The sequence below is a fragment of the Anabrus simplex genome, chromosome 1 (assembly GCF_040414725.1).
Source record: "Anabrus simplex isolate iqAnaSimp1 chromosome 1, ASM4041472v1, whole genome shotgun sequence".
Lineage (NCBI taxonomy): Eukaryota > Metazoa > Arthropoda > Insecta > Orthoptera > Tettigoniidae > Anabrus > Anabrus simplex.
The window spans coordinates 1,077,469,729-1,077,492,600 of record NC_090265.1 but is presented as its reverse complement, the minus strand read 5'-3'; the positions used below and the strand labels follow the sequence as shown (position 1 = coordinate 1,077,492,600).

Here is a 22,872-nt window from a genome sequence, read left to right as displayed (position 1 = left end):
AATATCAGCTACCTTTGTCTAGATCAGATTAGCGACCCTGAGAATTTGAGTCAGACTTCTAATCCACAGAGGCAGTTTATGTAGAGATGAATGACGATGAAGTGGATTGTCCAGCAAGGCTTTACAGAGATGTTTTCCTCAAAATTCAATTCATAATGGCAAGGTATAAAATTCTCCCTCAGCAAAGACTGATAGTGTGTATCGCACGTGACGATGTTCGCTCCTTCCGGTTACTTATAAGTATTCCTTACAAGAAATCCATGCGAATGTGCGTTTATTTAAACCTCTATCGCAACGTGTATATCGATTGTCAATCTCTCGTTCTCGCGTGCTATGTTAGTGTTCGTTCACATCAGTCTTGTTGATTCTAGTACTAGTCGCTAAATTTGGAGTTTTTTTTTTTTTAGTAATTTAGTGACAGAATTTCAAAGATAGCAACTAGTGAATTTTCTAGAGATTTTAGGAGCCATTTGGAGATAATTCTGGCAAATTTTAATTTATTACTTGATAAAGATAACATTGCGCTTGGCATATTCGTGCGGGTGCATGATGCAATATGCTAATCTATGCATTTTGCTAAGTAAAGGCATCTGCATGACTAATTCACACGTGTGGAGCATAAGGTCATACTATTTTTGGAAGGCTTATCAGAGCTCGATCATCTCACTCACATACTTCCTGTGAGGGAATAGAGATGTGTAATTTTTAGCCTTTAGCCTCGTTTAGCAACAGGCAGGTATTGAGACAATAAGTGTTATATGTACCATAGACCTCCTGTGTTATGCAAGACATGTGGAATGAACAGTTTTGACCAATTGTATCTCTTGATTTCTCCTGAATTTTCCTGATTTTATATCAAAATCTCCTGATTTTTTTGTTTTGTAAAGTTGGCAGGTATGCAGTGTGAACGAAGCCTTGTAATGTTGAAGAGACTTCCACCAAGACAATAGCTTAAATCAATGTTAAAGGTGTTGGTAGATGATGAATCTCAAAGCATAGCTGCCACATACAGAGCAAAGAGTGTTGTTGCAAGTACACACCCCTGCTTTAGTTTATGTATGATAGGAAAAGCATCAGGGATGTTTTTCTGATGGGAACCTAACCAGACATACCGTCATGGATTACTCAAACCAGGCCAACAAATCGTTCAGGGCAACAAAAGCATCTTGATACTGCCCACATAGCAAGCCTTGGGACAGACTGAAAGGCCTTTCTCAGACCATAAAACACTAAATAGGTTGCTGCTTTTTCTCTGCATTTTTCTTGGAGTTGCCGTGCACAAAAGGTCATGTCATTTACGCTTCTTGAGACATGGAAACCACACTGGGACTAGGAGGGAATCTTTCTGGAGACAACCTGGAGATGACTAAGTGGAGTCATTACAAGAAGTTTTCCAGTTCTGGACAGCAGGGATATACTGCAGTTGTTGCCACATGTACTGCAATCACCTTCTTCAGTTTACCAGGTACTTGCTAAGTTTCCCACATTAAAAGAATTAGTGTGAAGAGTCTTGTTTTTAAGGATAAGCCTCCCCCTTGAATCAGCTCCATTCAAATGTTGTCATGTCCGAGGTGCCTATCTGAGTTTAAGAGCATCACAGAATTCCTGGTATGACCGCAGCGTTGTCATACTTGGCTGCGGAGGCGCTTGTAGCACATCTCGGAGGAACTACTCGAGTGTTAGTATTGTCGGCTGATTTCAGAGTTCCTTTTGAAGAGAAGATTGGTCCATATAGTTCTTTAATCGCTGCATAGAAGCTTCGCAGGTCTCTGGCACTGGATAACCTTAGAATTTCTTGAGCTTTCTGTTGCCACCAGTTCTTTATTTCCCTGACAAGTCTGTCATTTCTGTTTATGATCTTGAAAATGGGCTATCTTCAATTTGGAGGATTGTTCTTGCTGAGGGGATATACAAGCTTGGCATATGGCATTGATGAGGCTCATAATTTCTGCATTGTTGTCGTCAAATCAGCCTTGACTTCGAAACCAATAGATTCCTTAGCCAATTTGAGAAGAACAGTTTGAATTTTTGACCATTCTTGCTCTGTGTCATTTATGATAGTTGGCTTGGATGCCAAGCACTTGGAGATAACATTCTGGAACTGTGTTGGATCGGTCTGAAAGTTTACGGACATCAAACTTCATTCTGGATACACCTGAGTAATGCAGAGGCAATTTACATTGGAAAGAGACCATTTAGCAGATCAGAAGTTTGTGATCTGTCCAGCAGTCATCAATATTTCTTGCAGTCTTGGTGATCAGAACATCTTTCTTATCATATTGTCGAGTGATGACGTAATCAAGAATATGCCAGTGCTTAGAGCGTGGTGTTGTAACTACAAAGATGTACATGCGATGCTGTCAATTGCGTACACTATTTTATTTTCATATTATACACACCAATGAACCATTTCGAACAAACTTCTACGAAGAAGAAGAAGAGGAAGAAGACTGCTACATAAGCATGTCTACTGATTACCAACTCAACAAAATCACAACATGAGTTCACTCACTCGGCTAATGACTTCCACTGCAAGTTTTGCTAACTTCTCAACTCCAACTCCCAAGGCTGCCTTTGTATACATTGCCTGGCCAGGTTTCTAGAAAAGTATGACACAGCTTGTTTTAAGAACAATTTTTAATTTTAACTGTATCAATATGGACCTATATGATGAAGTTTGTAAATTGTACAACTTGTTTTCTCGTAATTTCTAGAGTCTCCAAGAACCTATTTAAAATGAATGGAATTTTCTCTATAACAAAATGTGTTGTTCTGGACTATTACCATGTTGCACAACATTACACTGGATTTATACATCATATTTACAGGTAATAATAAGTTATATAGTATTAATTACCTTTTCTTACATTAAATAAACTCCTTTTAATATACATACAGCAGATGTGTCGTGACAACCTCATGTTTTGTTACGATCACGATTTATACAAAATGAAGTCCGTATGTAACTACGTAAAAAAAAAAAAAAAAAAAAAAAAAAAAAAAAAAAAAAAAAAAAAAAAAATCAAGCTTGATATTTTCATTATTTACCCATGGGTTAGAGAATTGTTTCCAAGTTATACTAGTCCATTACACTTGCATCAGTGAGTGCATCCACAGGGTCTTAAAATGGTTAGGTAATTAGAACTGAGTATTGGTGATGAACAGTTCATGCTCATACATAGGCCAGTTGGTGTGGGAATGAGCTAGAGAGCATTAACTAGTTGTGTCTTTGCATCAAACCTAACTCCATAAATATGAGTCTCATCTTCCTTCATTCTCTTCCAAAAAATGGTATAGCATGATCCAAACTCCACAACTTTTCCATCACCAGACAGTCTGGTTTCACTCAAGGTGGCAACATCGTTGTCCAATCTAATGATCACGTGAGTGACAAGTCCAGTTCGTCTTTCAGGTCTGTCATTGTTACTTATATCCAGGAGAGTTCTGATATTCCATATTCCAGTTGTTCAGTAATTGATTGATTTTTTCTGACTGCAAGTGGGGCTGTGATATACTGTCAAACGGGGTTGATTTCGGACACAGAAGTGGTTGAAATAATAACAATAAGTTATTAATTTGACCACCTAATCAATACAATACATGTTTTATGCACATTTTATTGAAAATTGAAAGCAGTCTGGGTATATATATATATATATATATATATATATATATATATCGTATGGCTTTACAAGTACAAAAAAAAAAAAAAAAATCAAATGGAAATGTCCAAATTTGACAACCAGTCCAGAGCACTCGGAGTCACTAGATGTAGAAGCCTCAGATCACCGTTAAATGCTCGAAGTGGGCACTCCTTAACGATGTGTTCCATTGTCTGCTCGTCCGCTCCACAGTCGCAGTCAGCAGACGAACGGAAACCCCATTTCTTCAACATGTAGCCACACCTCCCTTGACCCGTCCTAATTCGGTTCAGCTTCGACCAGGTTTGACGCGGCAGTTGGAATCCTTCAACCTTCTTTGTTGGATCTTGAACCAAGTGAGCGTTGTTGGGTGGATGTTCATGCCAACGCTGTCGCCACTCAGAGGTCATGTCGAAAGAACTGATACTTTTAAAATCAGTCCAGGGTGGTTTGCGTGATTTCAGATGAGTTGTTGGTGGGTGTTGTAGGGCATCGTACAAGGGAGAGTTCTTATGAGAAGAGATCTTCTTGAGCAAGTTTACCCTAGCTGCTTTCCTCTTTAGATCTGGCGGGGCAATATTAGCTAAGACAGGTAACCACTGAATGGGAGTAGATCTGACAGTACCAGTGATCACTCTCATGGCTTCATTAAGCTGGACATCAATCTTTGTTGTGTGAATGCTGTTTTGCCATACAGGAGCACAGTATTCACCAGCAGAATACACAAGAGCGAGTGCAGCAGTGCGTAGGGTATTGGCGTCCGCACCCCAGCTACTTCCGGCAATCTTGCGGAGTAGATTCACTCTGGAGCCAAGTTTCTTAGATAACGTGATGCACTGTTGTTTGAATGTCAAGGACTGGTCCAGAGTGATTCCTAGATATTTGGGATTGTAGTTATGCGGTACTTCAGTTCCGTCGAAAGTCACATGTAGCTTCCTATGGGCTTCCTTATTATTTAGATGGAATGCAGTAACCTCAGTTTTATTTGGGTTAGGTTGAAGTCTCCATTTATGGAAGTAGTCATTCAATTTCGTCAGATTACTTGTCAGTACATTCTCACAGTGCATAAGACTTTTACTCTGGAAGACCAACGCTAGGTCATCTGCATACTGGATTTTCAATGAGTCAGTGTCTGGCATATCATGAATATACAAGTTAAACAGAATGGGGGCCAGAACTGATCCCTGAGGTAGGCCATTGTTTAGAGTCCTCCATCTGCTAGATTGTCCGTTCAGAAACACCTTAAAGCGTCTGTCAGAGAGCATGTTGTTTACTAGAAACGCCAGCTTTTGACATGGGATGATTTCAGTAAACTTCGACATTAAGCCATCCCTTCACACAGTGTCATAAGCTGCTGTAAGGTCAACAAAAACTGCAGCTGATCGGATACCTCGTTGAAATCCAGCTTCAACTAGAGTTGTCAATGTTAAAACCTGGTCGCAGCAGCTCCGATGTTTCCTAAAGCCACCTTGTTCAACAGGGATGGTTTGATCAATGGCCTCTTGAATGAATAAGCCTTTCTAGTAGCTTATAGGTCATGCTGAGTAGCGATACTGGCCGGTAGTGAGAAGCATCGGTTCTGTCTTTGCCTGGTTTCAGGATGGCAATTATCTTAGCCTGCTTGAAAAGCTTTGGTAATCTTCCAGTTCGTAGAATTTCATTGAAGAATTCAATGAGCCACAATTTTGTTTTAGGTCCTATGGCTTTAAGAAACTCTGGATATACGCCATCAAAGCCAACAGCTTTATTTACCTTTAGCATATTGAAGGCTATATCAAGTTCCTCAATGCTGAAGTCACCTGAGTAGTCAGGGTGTGGTGTTAGATTGGATCTCTTTATGTACAATTCATTTCTTACGATTCGTGTATGTGCCTTGTCAATTTTAGCTTTCGAATTCTTCATTAGTCAGAAAGCAACAGCATTGGCATTCACACGTGGGACTGTGCTTGACAGCCTTGGATCTGTACCAAGTTTTCTTATAAGGTTCCAGGCTTTGCGACTAGAATGTGTAAAGTTAAGTTCTGCCACTGTTTTATGCCATTTTTCTCTTCTGTTCTTATTGAGAGCTCTCAAAAGATCATCAGCTGTTGTATCATCATGAGATTCTTGATATTTAACGTACAAATCATTGCATTCTTGAGACCATCTGGGGATATATTCGTTCCGAAACTCACGTGGAATATAGTTTTTGGCATTAACTTTAATAGCACGCACAAATCGTTCATAATTGGATGGAATTGGGGGAATCCACTGAACGGTGTTATCAAGACCTTTCTGAAACAGTTCCCAGTTCACAAGTTGAAAATTCCATCGAGGTTGTGGGATGGAGGTTACTAGTGGAATTTCTGTACCATAATAAATAATGACTGGCCTATGTTGGCTGTGTGGGAAAGACTTGATGACTTTTCGTTGTGTCATATCATTATTTCCAGATTTAGATACGATGCACAGATCAGGGGAATAATCCTTTAACCACCTATCAGATCGGAATGTTCCTGGATCTTTAGCATTGTACACAAGCTGAAGATTGTACAGATCCATCCATTCATTTAGAACTGCCCCACTGTCGTCTTCATTCAGATATCCCCATACGTAACTATGGCTGTTGAAATCATCGATATACACTACTGGGTGACTGAAGGATCTTACAGAAGGATTTGGCCAGCTGACTTGTGGAGGTTTATAAATATTTACTACAGTGATGCCGGTAATCTCTACAGCCAAAACAAAAACATCTGCTGTTCTGTCTTGATAAGTTACTTTGTAGTCGGTGAGATGGGACCTGACATATGTAGCAATACCGTATTGTTCATCATTTATGGCTCCAGCCAGATCATAACCATATATCCTTCCTCTTCTGTAAAGATCTGTGTCATCCTTGGTGTGAGTCTCCTGTATTGCTATTATATCTACAGTATTCTGCAGCATCAGGCGTGAGAGATATTGACTCTTAGCAGTTGAAATCGATTCGATGTTCAAGTGACATATCCGTAAGTTGTTATCAATGGAAATTGATGAGTGTTCCGTGCTTGGTTGGTCCTGAAAAGGACTATGCGTAGATAAGTTCTCTTGCATACTTGTTGCTGTGTAGCAGCACCTTTGTGGAAGAATCAGCCAGTCAAACCGTTGCCCAGGGAACGCCCGATTGCATTAACCACAATCTTCGGGGAGGCTTCTTCCTTGTTCCCCAGCAGTCTGGGTGATTTCGTACAGTGCCTAGAAATTATCAGAGATAGAAAGGAGCTACTTCATAGAGTAATTACGAACCAAAACTGTTAGAAAAAAGTCGTACCTACGTGATATTAAAAGGGACAAGTTGTCTTATAGGACAGTATTTGATTTGTACCCTACAAAATAAACTGCAGAAAGGAAATCCGAAAAAATGGGAGGACAACCAGTGCTAAATGAGAAAGAAGAAGGAATTGCTCAGGAATGCCCGTAACCCTCCTCCAGCACAACCTGCTACTTCCCATCACCACGAATGAAATGTTTTTCCTGGAAGTTGATTTTTGGCCGTGGTTTCCTTCGAGATGAAAGTCGTACAGAAACAAGTGATAGTGCTGGCAGCAGCAGTGAAAATGAATGCGATGTTCTGGTGTTGCAAGAAGAGGCCTTCCTTCTTGCAGATTATAAATACAAGTTGAGGAACAAAGAGCATACGAGACAGTATTTTGGTATCGATGTGATGTCCAATACTTGTGCCCGTATAAAAACAGCAGAAAAGTGTTTATGTTCCCCAACATCCCTAATGAGGATAGAATAGCTAAAGAACAAATTTTGAAAATACTTCAAGCCCAAGTTGAGAAGAGAGGAATGTTTATTTTCAGAGAAAATGTATCTTAGATTTATAGGCCATGACAGTTACATGTTCATTGTATCGACTTTTTTTTTTTTTTTTTTTCCATTACGATTTGCATCGTTGGTAAGAAAATTTATTAAGATCTTTCAGTAGGATTTCTATGCAGTTTATAACTATTTCGATTTAGACAGGAGAATTTTACATTTACCTTATGAGTAAATAAAGTTCGATCAGTAAAACATGACATTTATCATTACAATGATTTTAGCCATCTAGTCATATTTTTGGACACCCTTAGAACACTTTAAATACCACAGCACTAAAGCAGAATGGACGTAGAATTAAAGTAAAGGATTTTATGTGTCCGAAATCACCTAATACGCTTTGAAACTTCGGACAGCGGTTTAAAAAGCATGTGTGTCCGAAATCACCCCGGGCATTCCTGAGGATTTCCTTCTTCTTCCTCATGACACTTCATGACAAGTTCCTAGTAAAATTCTTAAAGGGATCATCTAGTAGCTGGGACCACATATTAAGGAGACAACCAATGCATAATGTTTTGTTTTGTTTTCTCAGGAGCACATATGTTGGCGTATATTTTTCATTCCAGGGGTGTTGTAGTGGATATATTCCTCATTATTAGGATGATAAACAATACAATATAAGATTCCCTTCGTGAGTTAAGATGAAAATAACCTCAAAACCGTCCGAAATCACCCCGTTTGACGGTACTGTACGTACTATCACAAATCCATATCCCATCGCTGTGGATTTTTGAACAGCAGGCGAAATTGCCATCAGCATGATGTTAAGGTGGACTACAACTTGTCAGGAAGTGGCCCACACACTATGATTCCTGAGCCATTCACCGTGTCACATATAGCATGAGACATGCGAGATCGAGCACCGGAACTGGCATAGCCTCTTCCACAGTTCTTGAAAGGGCACAGATGATCACTATAGAAGCCTTCATCATAAGTCACCAGCTCAGATGGATTGAACATGTCCAACGCATGAATGACAATAGACTACCTTGGCAGTTGCTGTACAATGAACTCATTTCTGGCAGGAGTACTTGTGATGCCCTCTGAAACGCTACAAGGATTAGCTCAAAAAGACCATGAAGAGCACACACATCGACCCCAGTACCTAGCACACACATGATGAAGATTGCCCTCGCTGTTGTGCAACCATTTCCACTGCTTTCCAGCAATTTGAAACAGAACGTCAAAGACTGCAAACAGAGGCTCGTCTAAGAAGAAAACTCAGACAAACCCAACCATGTTCACCCCCTCTCTCAGGTGTACCAAATGTGGTTGCGTGTTCTATGCAAGAATTGGCATGTTGAGCCATTAACGTCATCTGCACAAAACTGACTAAACATGAACTGCAGGTGAAAACCGTATACTTGGATACGAGTAGCGGCCGATGACGACAATGACGACGTCTATGACAAATGTGTGCCCTCCCCCAGTACCATTATTACATTCTTGTCTTCAAATTCACTCATATTTGAGAATAATGTAGAAAAATGGAAGGTTTTCAAAATTCACAATAATACAGAAACTTACTTAATAAAAACTAGGATGTGTGGCCAAAACAAGAATTAAAATACAGCAAAATCCTAGTAAAACCCTTAAAGGGATCACCTAGTAACTGGGACCCTCATTAATCAAGGTTATCTCGTACATAAAGCTGAAAAATGAATAATAACATTTCTTATGTCATTTAAGTTAACTGTTAATTACACTCATTGACATAGCATCAGAAACACTGATCAGTTTTGTCATATGCCGCATTACTAAAACGGCATCTTGCCAATTGGAACCAGTTCAATTAATTGATCTTTATCTCCATCGTCAGCTATGGGACAGGCATGATTTTATCTAATTCAAGAATTTATGAAGCGAGTTTAAAATGAGTTTTTAATGATACAGACATGTCAAAACACCAAGGACAACATGGAACTGACTAGTAAACTTTTGTAGAACCAAGGAATGTGGAGTGTGAGGTAGAAGGGATTAATGGAATAGCAGTCATGATATTGTACTGTACAAAGGTGTAGGCTTAAAGAATACAGGTAATGGGACTAAAACTTTACAAAACCAGCAAGTAAAGGGTAAAATACTTAACAGATTAATGGCCCTAACAAGATTTGATAAATTTTCTTCCAAGCACTGCTGAAAATGAATTGAAATTATTCCATGAACCAATTGTAATAGGTGGGATTTGAGCACAACATACGGGTTAATTTTAAAAGGTTTTATATATGTTATATGTAAGATGACCGGGGGCTCAGAAAAATGCTTATGAAGCGAGGCATGTATTAATTGTGTTTCACTGTAAATAAAGCTGCCTCTGTGGATCCGTGGTAGAGTGTCGGCCTCCGGATCCCAAGATAGCGGGTTCAAACTCGGCAGAGGTAGTCGGATTTTTGAAGGGCGGAAAAAAGTCCATTCGACACTCCATGTCGTACGATGTCGGCATGTAAAAGAACTCTGGTGATACATTTGGTATTTACCCGACAAAATTAATTAAATCTCAGCCATAGATGCCCAAGAGAGATCCGGTTTACTCTAGGTCCGCTAGATGGCAGACAGAGTAAACCGGAACGTCGAAATTGACGAGCAGACAGCCAGATGGCGTCAAATCGAAATGTCTGCAAACGGTAGCTGAGGCCATACGATTATTATTATTATTATTATTATTATTATTATTATTATTATTATTATTATTATTATTATTACTGTAAATAAAGGTAATCATGTGTCAACAAGGTGTCAATATCAAGCTGCTGCTTCAAATCCAAAGTGTTGGTCTGAAGAGAAGTTTAAATAAATGTGTGTAACTAAATTAATTATTCCACTCATCAATTTATCTGAAAATTTCCTAAAACAACTTATTGTCTACCATAAGAATTGAATCCATGCTTCAGTACATATGTACTAGGGGTCATAACTGTAACGGATATATTGGGAGGTCAAGGCAGTCATCAGTCACCAGCTATAAAAAACCCACTCTTAAGTTTTAATATAGAATGTGTATTCCCGTATTTATGAGGTTGCACACTTCGTTTTTCTTCTGAGTAAATTGCCTGTGGGCTCCCCACCCTGCTATAAATCTCAGTAATTGTTGCCTCCTCCCAGGCATCTTATGGCATGGAGCATAGTCTTAGTTGCCAACAAGTATCTTAGATTTACGTTAAAAAATAGTCTGCATTCTAGAATAATATGAAGTCAACAGCAGTGGAAAGTACGCACATAGAGTATAGTGTAATAGTATTATATTATGCACAAATTGAACACAAATGTGCATTACAAACAGTTAATATCCTTCAAAATAGTTGTTGCAAAAGAGGGGGAAGGTGTTGCATACTGTTGGCAGTGTTGGTTGCATCAGTGTATACTACCTGTCGCCAATATGCTGTTACGATGGTCACCTAGTCTGTAAAGCTAATTCCAGTTGAAAACTTCTTCAGTTTTAGAATGCCTGAAGATGGTTTTCTGTGGTTTCCCATTTTCACACCAGGCAAATGCTGGGGCTGTACCTTAAGGCCACGGCTGCTTCCTTCCAACTCCTAGGTCTTTCTTCTCCCATCGTTGCCATAAGACCTGTCTGTGTCGGTGCGACGTAAAGCAACTAGCAAAAAAAAAAAGTTTTAGAATGAAATCAAAATAGCATAAACGTAGATTTGATAAATCTTTTGATATTTGGCTCCCCCACTGCTGTAGAAGATCCCTGATGGGGCCTGCATTGTGGATTGTAGCGTTATCTTGGTGGAGTATGGAGTTATCCACCAGGGCCGGACATTTCCCCTTCTGGCATTTATGATGCCGATAGTCATGACCATTATTACATTCTTTTCTTCAAATTCACTCATTTTTGAGAATAATGTGGGGAAGGTGAAGGGGAAAGTGTTGCATACTGTTGGCAGTGCTGGTTGTCATTTTTGAGAATAATGTGGGGAAGGTGTTGCATACTATTGGCAGTGTTGGTTGCATCAGTGTATACCACCTATAGCCAGAATGCTGTTACGAAGGTCACCTAGTCTGTACAGCTAACTCCAGTTATAACTTCTTCAGTTTTAGAATGAAATCAAAATCGCATAACCTCTTTCCTCTTCATCTCCTAAAATTCTTAACACAAAATTAATTACAGAACCTTGTTTCAAACCTGATGATGGTTCATAAAACAAGATCCAATAATCAAAGTACACCTAACCATAATGTTGTAAATACCATGAAGTAAAATTTTTCAGGAGAAAATAAACTTTTCATACCAGACTCTAAATGACAAGGAGACAGAACAACCTATGGATGTAGTAGACAGACACTTCATTTCTCATGGACGTGTGCCCAGGTTTTATCAATTGGAGCAATGCTGAAATTGCTCCAGGTGTAGGATGGCAGGTCATGTGTCGTGTCTACTTCTGCATCTCTGTTAACTGAGCCAGGCTGAGTGACTCAGGTGGTTAAAGTGCTAGCTTTCTGAGCCCAAGTTGGTGGGTTCGATCTTGGCTCAGTCCGGTTTGAAAGTGATCAAATACGTCAGACTCGTGTTGGCAAATTTACCGGCATGTAAAAGAACTCCTGCAGGATGAAATTCCGGCATATTGGCATCTCCAAAAACCGCAAAAGTAGTTGCATCCACTTTGAACTCTTCAAGCTCATCTACAAGTCCTGTCGTAAAATATGGAGCACTGTCAGTTCCTACCTGTGTGCGTGCAAATTATTCCTGCATAGTCTAACATTTGTATGGGCTGAGATGGATGTCCATCATGCACTCAGACCTCATTTGCTACTCATTTGCATTGGAAGGCTGCCATCCAGCATGCAACAGTTCAAATGGCAAAGTTTCTTGTAGCCCTACAAGTCATTTGGATTTCCAGTAAACTTCAGTTTTCATATATGATCACTTTTCCATTTACAACCATCTTGGAGCATGGCTGGTTGCACTCAGACTGTGTTGGGTGCTGCTACGTAGCTGCTGTGTTCACAAACATGATGTATTGGTGGCCTTTGGTAGTGTGTGCCTCAGGGTTTCCAACATTGTACTGGGTTTGGGTTTTCAAGGTTATACCAGCCTTACTGTGCTGGACGATTTAAAACTTTGCTATGATTTATGAAACAACCTATGGATAACCTCTCTCTTCTTCATCTCCTAACATTCTTAACACAAAATTAATTACAGAACCTTGTTTCAAACCTGATGATAGTTCATAAAACACGATCCTATAATCAAAGTACACCTAACCATAACGTTGCAAATACCATGAAGTAAATTTTTCAGGAGAAAGAAAAAACTTTTCATACCAAACTCCAAATGACAAGGAGACATATTCATTTATTTTCTTGTATTGTCAGAAAGTCATAGTTATGTTAACAGCTTTGACAAGTTATTTTCTAACATAACATCAACATTGAATGTAATAATGATTAAAAATCAATTTTTAACCAAAACATTGTAAGTTCTTTTTATTATGCAAGTGAGAATGTTGTATGTCCATCTTAAGTTGCACATATGAGACTTGGATTATTGAAGAGAACATAACACATTTAAATGACAAGGAACTCTGAGGAGTACATCGAAATAATCTCAAAACATTCCAAAATAGTGAAGGTTGGCACAGAAGACTGTGAAATATTTGATTGGAAATCGGAAGCAGAGAAGATACTGAAGCCTCTAAATACTTGGCATTTCAAGTTTTTCTCCGTGCAAGAGATACGTACTGAAGAGACCTACCAACAGCAAACACAATATACTCGTGAGAGGTGAGAACTTCTACATGCTAGACATAGGCTCCTTTAAATATATAACAAGAAAGGGCACCCATATTACTCAAATGGTTCTGAAACTCATCCAACCACAGCAACAAAACCTTATCAATCCTAAGAAAATAGCTGATGTCAAACGTCTCCTTGAAATTCACTTTAGTGAGAACTGGCGTCAGAATGAAAAATTGGATTTTTACAAGCTCCTAATTGACAATGTCAATCCATCCGATTTGCCTAACGAGGCAGACAGTAATGACTGTGGATGAGAACTAATGGAAGAGTCTCCAGAATTATGTGTATAGAAGATACTTTTTAATCTTTATGTAGTTCCAAAACAGGATGCAAAAAACTGGGAGTGTGAAATATTATTCACAATATGTTTTATTGAACGTGTAATAATATGTTGTAATCCACATTTTAGTTTTAAGCCTTCAAATAAATTCAGAGCTCTACTAGAAACCTGACTTTCTTTCCCATCTGAGGTGCAAAGTCAGTAAAATTCACATATGAGAAGCAAAAACAGCAATCTCCAAATTAAAAGGTTTATTATCTTGTCTCACAGTTGCTTTACAATAAAAATATTATGTACGATTGCTTTTCTGATGTCATTTCACGTAACTAAATAGTTATTGATCAAATTTTCATTCCATGAACACCTCTAAAAGTTTTTTGCTTCTACTGTAAAATTTTCCAACGAGGAGATTGCTGACTTTGCTTATAGCCAGCTCATGAAAACCTACAACCTGTTTTCCAGTCTTTGACCAGGTCAGGGATGTAACGACTGAATCGTATATAGGCTATTAGTACGATGGGGTCGCCACTCCCAAAGTGATTTATTAGTGACTGATAGATGCTACGAAATGATAATGGAGCGTGTTGCTGGAATGAAAGATAACAGGGAAAACCGGAATACCCGGAGAAAAACCTGTCCCGCCTCTGCTTTGTCCAACACAAATCTCGCATGGAGTGACTGGGATTTGAACCACGGTATCCAGCGGTTAGAGGCCGACGCGCTGCCATCTGAGCCATGGAGGCTCTCTAGGCACCTCATATAGTTCCTTAATGCAAACAGATAGAGGCCAGTTAGCTTAACATGTGAAAATAGAACTCCGAGAATTAGAGTAGATGAAGCATTATCTGATCCTGTAATGATTAACCCCAGATGGACTTGCAGTACCGTATGGTATTGGCACGTATTACTAACAGTTTTATCCTAATTATAGACAAGGGTGCCATAATTATGGCAACATTGTGCATCGAATGAAAGATTGACCTTATAAAAAACATTCAGTATAGTATTGTGTACCACGTTTAATCAACAGTGCTCTGACTTGGCGCGTTCTTTATATGAAGCGACTACGGCTGCTTGTCTGAGAGAAGTATCATTACCGGGCGAGTTGGCCATGCGTGTAGAGGCGCGCGGCTGTGAGCTTGCATCCGGGAGATAGTTAGTTCGAATCCCACTATCGGCAGCCCTGAAAATGGTTTTCCGTGGTTTCCCATTTTCACACCAGGCAAATGCTGGGGCTGTACGTTAATTAAGGCCACGGCCGCTTCCTTCCAACTCCTAAGCCTTTCCTATCCCATCGTCGCCATAAGACCTATCTGTGTCGGTGTGACCTAAACCCCTTAGCAAAAAAAAAAAAAAGTATCATTATTGATTGTACAAGAACATGTATTCAAACATTTCAATGCTTTAAGTTGGATTGTAATAGATAGAAGGCATATCAGAAATACCAATGAATACTATAACTTCCCATTAGGTTGATATGGGAGCAGAGGAAACATGCTGGTACTATACGGTACTGCAGCCCTTTACAGTAGCATTTCATGTTCTGTTTTTTCTTTATTTTTATACTAAGAAGTGAATTATTACAAAAGTTAGGTTTCACAAATGTAAGAGTAAAGTCTGTATAGATTTTTTAAATATATTTTAAAGTCTAGGATGCAGTGTGTTCAGAAATTCAAGCGTAGTAATTCAGACTAACCGTTTCCCTCTTCAGTGGCCTCGTGTCTAGAGGAAGTATTTCAGATACTGGAAGAGGATGACAAAGAGTGAAGGAATATATACACTGAGCCACTTGATGTGGAGGTACATTCTGATACAGGGAGAATGAAGGGGGTTTCATAGACAGTCTTACACAATGGTAGTTGTGTGCATTAACGGAAATAGTTTTCACCCATGAATGTGTTAACAGTGTGATGTTCCTATTGAAGAGGACATCCTGACAAGTAAAAGGCCAAAACGATTGTCTTGAGTCCCCTCAACATAGAACCAGGATGATCTCCATACTGAATCATTGCCTGTCAGACTATTCCTCACTCTGGGATCTCATCCATGATATTTGAGTGCTTCTTTGACGAGATGTAAAATTCCATGAATGGAAAAACTGGTCACTTATTGAAGTTTATCCACATTATAGACCTGTGTAATATATAGAAACAAACTTACACTGGTTTCCTCATAACTTCCCTCTGTGGGGGGGGACGGTAGAATAACACCCACGGTATTCTCTGCCTGTCGTAAGAGGTGACTGAAAGGGGCCCCAGGGGCTCTGAACTTTGGAGCATGGGTTGGTGACCACGGGGCCCTTAGCTGAGGCCTGGAATTGCTTCCACTTACTTGTGCCAGGCTCTTCACTTTCATCTATTCTATCCGACCTTCCTTGGTCAACTCTTGTTCTTTTCCGACCCTGACGCTATTAGGTTTGCAAGGGCTGGGGAGTCTTCCATTTTCATGCCCTTCGTTGCCCTTGTCTTCCTTTGGCCGATACCTTCATTTTTCGAAGTGTCGGATCCCTTCCATTTTTTCCCTCTGATTAGTGTTATATAGAGGATGGTTGCCTAGTTGTACTTCCTCTTTAAACAATAACCACCACCACCACCACCACCACCACCACTTTCCTCATAACAGCAAACTAAATGCAGCCTGATTTTATGAACAGTTGTAAACAGTAGTGTTCGAACATTTTTTTTTAAAATTTTATGTGCCTATATTTTTCTGTAAATTCATTTTCAGATTTTTTCATCCAAATAAAAGACCTCACGGGGTCACATTTAGTAATTATGCCGTCTGGGAGATAATGGGTTTGAACCCCACTGTCAGCAGCCCTGAAGATGGTTACCTTAGTTTCCCATTTTCACACCAGGCAAATGCCGCACCTTAATTAAGGCCACGGCTGCTTCATTCCCACTCCTTGGCCTTATTACATCATCGCCATAAGACCTTCTGTGTCAGTGCGACGTAAAGAAAATTGTAAAAATTAATTATGTAACTGAAGGTATTACTTACCAAACTTTGCAAAATTTGCTGTCATAAGTGACATGTGATACTGCATGATTACCTGGCTGTTATTGACAACCCATAGTGCCAGTTTTACATGAAAATAGCTTGTCTTTCTTCCCATCAATGAATACCTTCAGATTTGATAAAATAAACCAGTTAAGAGGAAAACAAAATCTCTGTCCTTCCTGGGTTAAGAGGGGCATTCTGCAAGGCAATATTATAGGACCCTTGTTTTCTTATGTGTATAAATGATAGAAGTAAAGAACTGGTATCACAGATAAGACATTTTGAGGATGTTATACTGTTTAGAATAATAAATATACCGGGCGAGTTGGCCGTACAGGCAGGGGCGCGTAGCTGTGAGCTTCCATCCGGGAGATAGTGGGTTCTAACCCCACTGTCGGCCGCCCTGAAAAGATGGTTTTCCCATTTTCACACCAGGCAAATGCTGGTGCTGTACCTTAATTAAGGCCACGGCCGCTTCCTTCCCATTCCTAGGCCATTCCTATCCCATCGTCGCCATAAGACCTATCTGTGTCGGTGCGACATAAAGCAAATAGCAAAAAAATAAAATAAAAAGTAAATAAGGTACAAAGTTGTGAGTGACTGCAAAAAGGCCTTGACAAATTTTTGAGATGGACAGCCTACGATGGTAAGGTAAACAGTGTGGAAAGTCAGTTTGTTTCATCAAGAAGAAAAGTCTCCTCTCATTTTTAATTACTGTCAACGGAATGAAAGTTCCTCATGGGGACCACTGTAAATACGTAGGTGATAATATACGGAATGATCATTTGGTTTTAACATTAACAAGGTGGTAAATAAAGATCTCTTCATATGGTTATGGGGGTGTTTTAGGGGTTGTAGTAAGGATGTAAAGGAGACTACGTAAAAGTCAGCGGTAAGATCCCAGTTAGAGTACGGTTCCAGTGTATGGGACCCTCACCAGGATTACTTGATTCAAAAAATGTTCTACAAGAAAGTTTGTTCTGGGTGAATCTGACAAAAGAGTAAGGTAAGGGTGTATTCTGCCCGAAGGCAGGTCCAAACCTCTGCAGAGGTGTGCCCGAGGTGGAGTTTATGTACGGTAGGGTGACCAGTTCCTTTCCGCTCTTCCATTACCTTACCCCCCCACCAACAGCGCGTGGCAACCCATCCAAATCTTGACCACGTCCAATGTTGCTTAACTGCGGAGATCTCACGGCATCCGGTGTTTCAATACGGTTACGGCCGTTGGCGACAAAAGAGTGAAGTTACAACAATGTTGTATATTTTGGACTGGGAAGAATTGGTAGTAAGGAGACGAGATGCTCGAGTAAGCGGTATGTTTCAAGCTGTTAGTGGAGAGATGGCTTGGAATGGCATTAGAAAACTAATAAAGGTGAATGAGTTTTAAAAAGTAGGAAAGATCATTATGTGCGGCACATTGTGCGGAAAGGGACCTATAGTGGGACTGTTCATTTCTGAGATTGTTTTAAAACTGGCATATGATACTGAGCATTTTAAAAGAGAGTTCTTGCTTCTAGGTGAAGTACTTCAGAATATATTAATTATTGGCTGTTGCTATTAAGAAAACTGTAACCGAGCTCGATAGCTGTAGTCGCTTAAGTGCGGCCAGTATCCAGTAATCGGGAGATAGTGGGTTCGAGCCCCACTGTTGGCAGCCCTGGTTTCCCATTTTCACACCAGGCAAATGCTGGGGCTGTACCTTAATTAAGGCCATAGCTGCTTCCTTCCCATTCCTAGGCCATTCCCATCCCATCGTCGCCATAAGACATGTCTGTTTCGGTGCGACGTAAAGCAAATAGCAAAAAAAAAAGAAAAAAAAAGAAAACTGTACTTTAAGAAAAACACAATTACAGCTTTCACTACTTTTCTTACCAATTGTATAAAGTTTTCATGACGACATGGGGAATGTGTAACCTAGTTTAAGAAAACCCATAGGTAGCGCAAGAAGTCAAAACAAAAAATGCAATTTTTACACCCCAGAAACTTTTGTTCAACTCTGCTATAAAACTTGCATTGCTGACTTTGGGTCCTTTTCTGTGCAACGGATCACACATGAAGATGAAATTCAAGAGGACTAATTGGGGCAAATGCTCATTTATAGAAGAGGAATTAGAGATTGGAATAATTTACCAAGGGAGATGTGGTTGGTTGGTTGGTTGGTTGGTTGGTTGGTTGGTTGGTTGGTTGGTTGGTTGGTTGGTTGGTTGGTTGGTTGGTTGGTTGGTTGGTTGGTTGGTTGGTTGGTTCATTGGTTGATAGGTTGATAGATTGATTGATTGATTTATACTTTAATCATTTACAGAGGCGGACAGAAGTATTCAAATACAACATTATGCTACTACGAAAACCAAAACATACACAACAGAAATAAACACTCCTCTTCTATGGTTTGTAATACATCGTACCTTCATGTTAATGTCACATATATGCACGTAAGTTACACAGATACATTTTCGTGCTGAAAAAGGTTCTCCCAACATTGGGACATAAGTATTCAAATACACAAAACACAGCACTCTAGTACTTGGTTGTCATACCTTTACGTTGAATCACTGCTGCCAAACGCCTCGGTGTCAGCTTGCCGGTGATGTGATGTTTCTTGATCCTATCTTCCAATACCTGCCAAATGTTCTCGATCGGGTTCAAGTCGGGTGATTGAGGTGGTGTTTTGAGAGTATGGGGTGTGTTGAAGATGGTCCATAATCTAGCAACTTCGGAGGTGTGCTTCGGATTGTTATCTTGTTGAAGATTTAGTTTTTGAGCACTTTTCTTCAGATGTTCTTGTAGTATGTTCCTATAATCATACTTGTTCATGTTGCCCTCAATGAAAGCTAGCTCACCCACACCACTTGACGCCATACATCCCCATACCATCACGCTGCCGTCCCCATGCTTGACCGTAGCTTCCATATGTTGAGGGTCCCACTCAGTATTTTTCTGTCTTCACACCTTTAATAGGCCATCACTTCGGTATATATTGAACTTTTTTTCATCTGACCATAACACACGATTCCAGAATGCATTATCCTGCGATACATATTCATTAGCAAATTCTAAACGCTTTCTCTGGTTTACTTTACTGACATACGGTTTACGTCTTGGTGTCCTGGATTGGTACCCAGTACTGTTCATAACACTACAAACTGTTCTTTCGTGAACTACCTTCCCAAGGCATTCCTCCAGATGTGCTCTAATTTCTGTTGCTGTTAGTCTGGGATTTTGCTTCACCGTTCTAAGCACCAATTATCTCGAGACGTAAGTTTTGGTGGAGCACCTTTCCTAGGCTGATTATCAACGGTATTCCTCGTTTTATAATGTTGGATGACACACCACACAGTGGACGGATTTCTGTGTACAGCTTCTCCAATTTCTTTACATGTCTTCTTTTGTTCATGCAGACACAAGATGATTTTTCTCTCCTCTAGAGTTGTCTCCTTTTCGCCCCATTTCAACTATGACCACTTGTACTCGATGTTGCTTGTGTACTGTATGGCTGGAGAGACGACTGGGGTGTTCTGAAGGTACAAATGTCAACATTGCCATCGTTTAATGGGTTGTACTGCTCGCTCATAGAGCGTGTTTGAATACTTGTTTCATCAGGTTATGGAACGTTGTTGAAGGAAATCACATGTTACAGAACACACACGTATTCTCATCGTTTGTATACTGTGTCTGTGTTTGTAACACATATTAATGCATTGGTGAAGTCACGACCTCATTCTGTTTCGATGATTTCCACAATTACAGCTGCACATCCCTATATTTGAATACTTCTGTCCACCTCTGTATGTGTCTGCAAAATTTATTTCATACTAATTACCATGATTTACATTTATTGATAAGAAACATGATTCATGAATCCCACTATATTTCTAGGCTTGGGTTAGTGGGTCCCTTGCAGTCGTAATCCTTATTCCTCTACAAGTAATTAAGATTTACTTACCTATCATTTGTGCTTTAGAGCTCTTATTGAAGTTTTACCTGCACATTTAATACCTCACCAAGTAATCTCTTCACATTTGTGTAGTGAATAAATAGGCAAAGGAGCAACAACAAAGGCACACTCTGAACTTACTGCAAGCTGTTAGGTCCTCATTTAGTTTGAGACTTAGAAGACCTATGGACGACTATGAATGGCTGTTCATAAAAAGAGGATAAGAAAACTCTCTTATATGTAGATTTCCAAGTGTAAGAGGATAAGAAAACTCTCTTATATGTAGATTTCCAAGTGTCAGCTTTTTGAGACTGTCCAACTCCCACTGTGAATGAATTGCCGACCTGCTGGGTATAAGGGAGCTCTCAGCTCAACTGTTGCACAGTGGGGCTGTGCGATGTCCCTGTTGTAACGCTAGGAACAGGTAACTGTTACCTGTGTAAAATAAATTCCAATTTTCTTCACCTTTCAGTATCTGATGTATGTAATACATGAATTACAAAAATAAGACTTAACAAAAAAATTGTACTTGTAAGACTGCAAAGGTCATATCTTTCTGAGTCTAGTTATCTCAGACTTTCCTATAAAATGTCCAGGATTTTGTAACAATGCATGGTTTCATACATTCATCAGATAAATACATGTGTGAGGGTTTTTTGTCATGTTATGCTAATTATAATTATTTATGTCAGCATTGTAATAATAATAATAATAATAATAATAATAATAATACTAATAAAATAAAGTGATACAAGTATGTTACAAATAGAAATTGGTCCTCAAAATTTTTGATCAGGTCTTCTGTCAACTTACACAGTGCAGGTGGGTGAAAAGTCTCTTGAATTCAAATTGTGTACAAGGTTGGCTATTTCTTACAAAAAGCTGTAATTTCTTCAAATCGTGACTAAATTCTTATCTCCCATCTCTAACTATAACAGTTGAAATAAATTTGCAGTTTTTGTTAGTGTTCCTGAGATGGAGGATTGCATTTTCAGGTTAGCTCTGAATAACACTGATTTCTCGTTGTGCCCTTTGTTGCCTAATGTTAATGATCAATATTAAATATCACCAAAAAGAAGTGCGTGGGGGAACACAGATGTAGAATACACCCCCGTATCCCCTGCCTGTCGTAAGAGGTGACTTAAAGGGGTGACCTACGCGCAGACATGGATTGTGGTTTGGTATCATGTGTTGGACCCCCTGTGGATGGGAGGGGCTGAATACATTCACAGCTAATACCTGCCTGTCGTAGAAGGATACTAAAAGGGTCATGTGGTCATCGGTCCCCTCTAGTTTTTTTAGGGTTAATTGTAGACCGATCCAAAATTCTTAATGTGCGTGCTGCTTGGAGATGGGCCTCTTAGATGTGCGACTATGCTCTAAAACCCGCTGGTGACCCCGCGAAGCCTTCGGGTGGGAGCGCCATGTACCCATGCAGTATTATCCGCCTGACAACACAGGTCCCTGCACAGCTGAATGCCAGAAGGTCATATTATTATTGTTTTTTAATTTTTTCTCTATATTTATTACTCTGTACTCGCTATGGGGTACATGCTATTGCGGGTGATTGGAGGAGGGGAGCCCTAGTGCTTAGTGCCTCAGTCGTCTTATATTAGGCATCGCCCAACATCGGGCCCCGGGCAGTATCTGCTATGACCAGGTGGGTATTGCCTTGGTTGCTTGGTTCAGCTACAGAGGCCCCTGATTGGAGTGGGTGACATTCAGGGAGGATGATTTCGGTCATGGCTTCGAAACCTCTTCAGCCTGCCCAAGGTGGTCCCACACTGAAGTCTTTAACATTTGATTCCTTGAGGGCTTCAACCCCCTGGGATCAAGCGCAGCATGAAGGAATGGGATCCAGCTTCCCTAGGTTTCTGGTTGTTATCAGAACTGATGGGAGTGACTTCTGGTAAAGCCTATTTTGTTTAATAGGCATATAGAAGGTGTCTACGGCAAACGGGAAGATATGAAAAAAAAAATGCGCAACGGAAGTTTGTTACTAAAGACGCGCACTGCCGTGCTAACTGATCGATTGCTCAAGTGTGACCACTTTGGCGATATTCCCATCAAAGTGCAAGAGCACAACACCTTGATTTGGTTCATGGATATCTTCCACCACGATCTCATCTTGAACACTGACGATGAGTTGATGGAAAACATGAAGCACTGTGGCGTGACACATGTCCGGTGCATTACGCACAAAGTCAGCGGCGAAGATGTTGGCACGGGTGCATTCATTGTTTCCTTAAAATTTTGTGTGTTACCAGAAAAAGTCCATGTTACAACCTATCGCTGCGATATGAGGTCGTACATCCCACCTCCCACGCGCTGCTATCAATGCCAGAGGTTCAGGCATATGGTATCTCGTTCCTTGAATCAGCATGTATGTGGTACATGTGGCAGAGGAGATCATGGCTTGGAGGAGTGCACAT

The 22,872-nt window shown here is 40.0% G+C and overlaps 1 protein-coding gene across 5 annotated transcripts in view; it reads left to right on the top strand.

Annotated features, from left to right (window-relative positions):
• The window catches only part of LOC136858007 (E3 ubiquitin-protein ligase SIAH1A), a 39,121-nt gene that overhangs the window by 5,366 nt on the left and 10,883 nt on the right, over positions 1-22,872 (top strand). The window contains exons 2-3 of one of the 5 annotated variants that reach the window (XM_067137195.2): positions 888-1,465; positions 2,715-2,828. The exons of 1 other annotated variant lie outside the window; for it this stretch is intronic. The gene's annotated coding sequence lies outside the window, so the exon portion shown is untranslated. Of the gene's footprint in view, positions 1-887; positions 1,466-1,554; positions 2,608-2,714; positions 2,829-22,872 lie in introns of those variants that run through there. 3 more of the 5 variants (XM_067137196.2, XM_067137194.2, XM_067137197.2) reach the window with 3 other exon arrangements.